The sequence below is a fragment of the Rhagoletis pomonella genome, unplaced genomic scaffold, assembly GCF_013731165.1.
Source record: "Rhagoletis pomonella isolate Grant_MI unplaced genomic scaffold, Rhpom_1.0 Rhpom_scaffold_00005, whole genome shotgun sequence".
Classification (NCBI taxonomy): domain Eukaryota; kingdom Metazoa; phylum Arthropoda; class Insecta; order Diptera; family Tephritidae; genus Rhagoletis; species Rhagoletis pomonella.
Window position 1 is genome coordinate 10,978,172 of NW_023458559.1, and position 6,314 is coordinate 10,984,485.

At 35.1% G+C, this 6,314-nt stretch overlaps 1 pseudogene; it reads left to right on the top strand.

Moving 5' to 3' along the window:
• LOC118739785 overlaps nucleotides 1-6,314 on the top strand; it is a 19,315-nt pseudogene that overhangs the window by 12,126 nt on the left and 875 nt on the right.

The following is a 6,314-nucleotide window of genomic DNA, read 5'->3' on the forward strand; positions in this document are numbered from 1 at the left end:
TCTAATTTACAAACTTACATTTCTAAGTTGTTAGTCATGCTTATGATTCTACGTTGTTGTGCATGCATACATAAATGTATATGGGTTCAATCGAGTTTATGTTATTGGAGAAGTGCAGCGCAAGCTAAATTGATTTGAGTACTTTGGCCTAGTTATTGCCAAAAGTATATTGAACTTTTTACTTAATATTGTGTGAACATTTTGTTTTGCTTAGCTGTCATGCTACACCTCCTCTCTTTAAAAGAATGCTCATACATTTGGGTTAATGAATGAGTATTCTATTTCAATGACTTATTCAGTAACAATTAATTATTAGGTAATAAAGTGTTTGGCTCACTTAGCTTATCGTTTATTGTTATGCTATTGGAAAAAGGTTTTCTTACTTTATTTTGTTTACATTTGTTTCACATGTGTCTTTATTGTACTGACTGTTTTTTGTATTTTGAACATGATATGTTGTATTTAGTTTTCTTTGGTTTGTGTGCCTGTTTATTAAAATGGATAACTGAGTGTTTATTGTTTGGTTGTTTTTTTTTTTTTTGTTATTACTAGTGGAGTTATATTGCTTTAAGTCTATTCTTATGAATTATAATTTCTTTATTATTTTTATTACTATTTCCTATGCTATGCGGTATTAAAGTAAAATTGTTGTTCTCATCGATATTTTTAAATTTGTAGTATCCGTTATATCTATTTTCTAACTTATGGGAGGCCTCTTCTCTAACTAATACTAAATCTCCTATGTTTATTTCCTTACTATAGCTACTTTTATCATAATTTGTTTTTTTGTTTTTCTTTAGCCTCTTGGACTCATTTCCTAGCTCTTTGCTGTGCTATTTGAAGTCTATGTTTTACTTCTTTGTCATAAGCTTCGTGATTGTACAATGGGCTGATTTTATTTTCTTTTAAAAAATCGTAGTTCGGTGGGGTTTTTGCAAATATTAGTTCAAAAGGACAATATTTATGTGTGGTTGATGGCGTCGTATTGTAACAATACGTGAAATACCTGAGGTATTCATCCCAATCATCTTTGTCACTGGATATGTATGAACGTATATATTCATTGAATGTCCGGTGACTGCGTTCTACAGTACCCAAAGTTTGATGATGATACGGTGTTGAAGTTTTATGTTCAATTTTTAACAGTTTACAAAGTTCTTTGAATAAGTTGTTTTTGTATTCTGTGCCCATGTCCGTCATTATTGTATTCATGCGTCCATAAATCAAAATGAAATTTTCGAACACTGCTTTAGCGACTGTTCTGGCGCGTTTGCTTGGGACTGGGATCGCTACCAAGTATTTGGTTAGGTCACATATGATGGTAACTGCATATTCGTTTCCATTTATCGATTTCGGTAATGGTCCGACTGTATCGATTTGTACAATATCAAATGCCTTCGGTGGTGTCTCCGTTATTGTCATTGGTTCTTTTATATGCTTATTGGTCTTATTCTTCTTGCAGTGGATGCAGTTTTTTATGTATTTTCTTATGTCGTTTTTCATATTCAGATAGCTATACTTCTGCTTGATTTTATCTGTCATGCGATTTATTCCTGGGTGGCCACCACTAATAGGATCGTCATGATATTTGTGCAGAATTTCTTTTATTTTCCCGGGATTTGTCACATATATAACCTCTGGGGTTAGAGCGATTGTTAGCTTTTTGAGAACTTTGTTACCCATTTCTATAAATTTGCCTACTGCAGTATAATTACTTTTAAACAATTTGTCCCCTAAGGACAACTGTATTTGTACAAGTCCTAAATTGCCGGCTTCTCTTTCAAGCCTGGTAAAGAATTGTCCTAGGTCAATCTTATCCTCAACAATTAGGTTGCTTGTATCCAAAGTGCTACAAATTTTCTTTCCTTTTTTGAAATATAATTTCGGAGGAGTGAAAACGAGCTCGACATGTCTTTTTACTTCAAATTTATTTAGCGCTTCGTAAATTTTGGGGTTCTCTTTGTGACTTTCTTTATTTTCAGCATTACTGCTGGTCTGTTTCGCTGCTGATCTTGTTGTTATTTTTAATATTTTACTTGCTTCCACTGACATATCTTTTAAGTTTGTAATTGTTATGCGGGATAATGCGTCCGCAATATGATTTTCTTTTCCGGCTATATACTCCACTTCAAAATCGTACTCTTCTAAATCGAGTCTTACTCGTGTCAGCTTAGATGAAGGGCTCTTCATCGAGAATAGGTATGTTAAAGGACGATGGTCAGTTTTAACTAGGAATTTTCTGCCATAAACATATGGTCTGAAGAAGGTTATGGCCCAATGGATTGCGGCCAATTCTTTTTCTATTGTGGCTTTGTTGGTTTCACCTTTGGTGCAGGACCTAGAAGCGTAAGCAATTGGTAACTGTTTGCCATTATGTTCCTGGCTAAGGACTGCCCCACAAGCGTACCCACTAGCGTCTGTTGTTATGCAGAATTCTTTAACGAAGTCTGGGTATTGCAAAAGTTTTGGACTAATTAATGCTTCCTTTAAATAGGCAAAAGCTTTTTGACATTCTTCTGTCCATTCGAAGGAAACATTCTTTTTGCAAAGCCTAGTTAATTTTCGTGAGTGTTCTGCGAAATTCGGTACGAATCTTCTGTAATAGTTGCAGAAAGCTACGAATCTCTTAACTTCATCCGCTGTTTTTGGTGTTGGGTAATTTTGAACAAATTTGCTCGGGTCGGGTAATATTCCCTTGTTTGTACATTTATGTCCTAAATAAGTTACTTCTTGGCTGAAAAATAGGCATTTATCTGGATGTAATTTTAGGTTGAATTTTCTGCAAGTGGAGAATACGTCTCTTAAATTTTTTAGCATGTGGTTTTCAGAACAACCTAATACAACTAAATCATCCATGTAGAGAAATGCTTGAGGTGGCTTGAGGCCTGCAAATGCTAGGGTCATCATTCTTTGGAATGAATTCGGTGCTACTTTTAATCCGTAGGGTAGTCTTTTGAATCTATATGTGCCATTATCGGCTGTAAATGAGGTTATATCCCTGGAGTCGGGGTGTAATTCGATTTGATGAAAACCTGGCATAAGGTCTAGGCATGAAAAATATTTTGCTCTTCCAAGTTGATCTAAAATATCGTCAATTCTTGGAAGTGGGAATTTGTCTGCTGCTAGCTTTTTATTTACCTGTCTGTAGTCTACCACTAATCTCCATCTTTTTTCTTTTTTACCTGGGAGTAGTGGTAAGCAGTGCGCGCTTTCACTCACCAGCACCTGGGTTCAAGCCCTGGTCAAAGCAACATCGCAAAAAATGTAGAAAAAGGTTTTTCTTAACAGCGGTCGTCCCTCGGCAGGCAATGGCAAACCTCCGAGTGTATTTCTGCCATGAAAAACAGCTTCTCATAAAAATACAATCGCCGTTCGGAGTCGGCGTAAAACTGTAGGTCCCTCCGCTTTGTGTGACAATATCAAGGCGCACGCCACAAGTTGGAGGAGAAGCTCGGCCAAACACTAACATATGTGTAAGCGCCAATCTATTACTTTTTATTAATAAGATTGGGCTATTATATTCCGATATGGAATTATGTCATCTTCGATTAACTTATTTACTTGTTTGCTTATTTCTCCTATTTGCGTTTGAGGCAATCTATAATTTTTTATGTAAACAGGAGTGTCATCCTTCATGTACAATTTTTGTTTGTAGAAATTATTAGAGGAAATTGGTTCTGTTTCTAGTGCAAATATGTCTATGAATTCTGTGCATAGTGTTGTTAGTTGTGAGTTGACAAATTGTGGAAAGTTTTTTGTTAATCTTTTTAATTTCTCTGTATCATTGGAATTTTTATCGTGTGTGGTTGTTTTAATTAGTGTGTAATCGTCTAAATTTTCGGTATTGATCTTGTAATTTTGAATAGTTGTGTTTTTATGTGTTGTGTTGTTAATTCTAACAAAAGTTTGATCTTTATTTGTGATAGTGTTTGCTATGAAAATGCCTTCAGATAATTGTTGGTGTGGTATGAAGATGTTTTTGTTATCGGTGTTTACTTTGACTTGTCTAATGACTTCAGATCTAGCAGGGATAGTAAGTGTGTTGACAGACAGACAATTTGTTAGGTGCATTGTTATTGTTTGGGGGAAATCATATGGCCTTAGGATTAATTTATCCTCTGTTTTGCCATAATCTAAAATACAATTGTATTTCTTTATGAAATCTAGTCCTATTATTCCATCGCATGGGATTGGAAAGTCGTCTTCTACGACATGGAATTTATGGTAAATTAGAAGGTCATCACCTTTTAAATCCGCTTTAATTGTGCCTAATGTGCTAGTTATTCCTTGACCAATGCCCTTTAAATCTGTAATTTGTTCTTTATTAATTTTGTGAGTTTTACTAATTCGATGCATTTTTATAATGGAAATGTCTGCTCCCGTATCAATTAAAAAATTTGAAATCGAATTATTTAGGGATGTCCTTGGGGATATATAGCTGTTTAGATTTAGGTTCAGTACACATATTTTTCTTTCTATTAATTTTGAAGTGGAGCTTCCTGGTTTTCCGTCTGGGTGCAGCTGCGCACATTGCGGGTCTGGTTGTAGGGTCTATTGCCGTTTTGGGCTTGTGATCCTCTTCGGTTATTATTATTATTGCTGTACGACCTTGAGTTATTGTTGTATCTTGGTTGTGGGCTGAATCTCCGATTTTGGTAATTTCCATAGTTGTTACTTCGGTATCCTCCCCGGAAATTGTTCCTGTACTGACTCTGTTGTCGTACGTTCAAAATTGTATTCGAGCTACCTGTTATTTCGGTACAGCTGTTGGTGAACTTAGAGATCGCATCGTTCTTTGTTGTGAACGTTCCCGCTTGCATTATCATTTTAACATTATTGTTGGAGCTGTTTTTACACATTGCCTTGACGGCTGCCTGTGTAGAATATCTCGTTGCTAAGTCTGGGTTTAATCCATCCGAGATATATGCTCCTTCTAGTGATCTGGTAATTTTTTCTATTTCCGCTGTGTATTGGTTAGCAGTTTTACTACGTTGTTGAACGTTTAGAAGTTTAGCGGTTAAAACCTCTACCGATTCACCTTTTATCGCGTTTTTGAGTTTTGTTTTTATTTGTCCAATCGTGTTTTCATTACTGATGAAGTTTCTTGCCGTTCCTTTTAGCTTGGTCTTTATCATTGTTATTGCTAAAAGTTCGTGCTCATCCTTGATTTGATCAAGTATGTCGAGGACATCTAAGAAGCTGTGTAAGTTTTCTGGCTTCCCATCAAACTCTGGGAGTACGAGGCGGTTTTAATGAATTCGACTACTGTTTGTACCATTGTGACGTTTATGGTTGGGATGTTTACTTTTTTGGTGTCTTCCCCTTGACTTAAAGAGGGTGATGGAGTCCGGCTTCGGACGCGTTCTGACAGAAGTAAGTTAAAATCAACCTGGAGATTCTCCTCTAATGTGGTTGGTATTGTTACTTCTATATTGTGTCTAGCTAACGAAGATACAAGTTTATCTCGTACTGCAATGAAAAATTGGTAAGCTTCCTTTTGGTGTTCTGTGGTAAGTATGCGATTTGCTACATTGATCACCTGTCTAATGTTATTAAGGGCTTCCAAGATTATGTTCAAATGTTTTACTATAGTTTCCGTTGTTATAGGAATACTCTTATTTATACATTTGTATGATTTACTAGCTTTAGTTTTTTCGTCAGTTAATGTGTCATGGATTTCTTTCCATTGATTCATTTCTAGTTTAAAACTTTTGGCATTTTTGAAAGTTGTTTCTTTTTATTGAGAGAGTTATACGCGTTGTTGTACATTGTTTAATTGTCTCAATTTGTTTTTAATGTAATTTTTTATCAAGATTACCATTGCGACAATTAAACATGTAGCTACGCATGCAAAAGCGGTCAACCGCTTATCGGGAACTTCTTCCTTGTTTTCTACGATAGGATGTGGTTGATATTTAATTACTTTAGTTTCGTAGGTGTTTTCACCTGAGGTTTCTTTTCCTACTTCGTATCCTGCTATTCCTATTAATATGCCGTTTAGTGCAATTTTCCACCAAGTCATTTTTATGTTAATAATATTTTACGGTTGAAAAAAAAATGAATGAGAAAAACAATTTTCCTTTTTATTATTAGTTCTTGTTTTTTAATTTAATAAAAAAAAATTTTTTTTTTGTATTTTTATTAGTTATAGCTGTCTTATTTGTGCTAACATTCTCCTTGTTTCTTCTTCCCTAGTTTTTGGATTTATGACGTCTACTAAGATGGTTTCCCTGTTCATACTATAAATTTCCTAATGATCCTTTTGGTGGTTCTGCGTTGTTGTTGTTGCTGGGTTCCACCCATTTTTGTGCAGA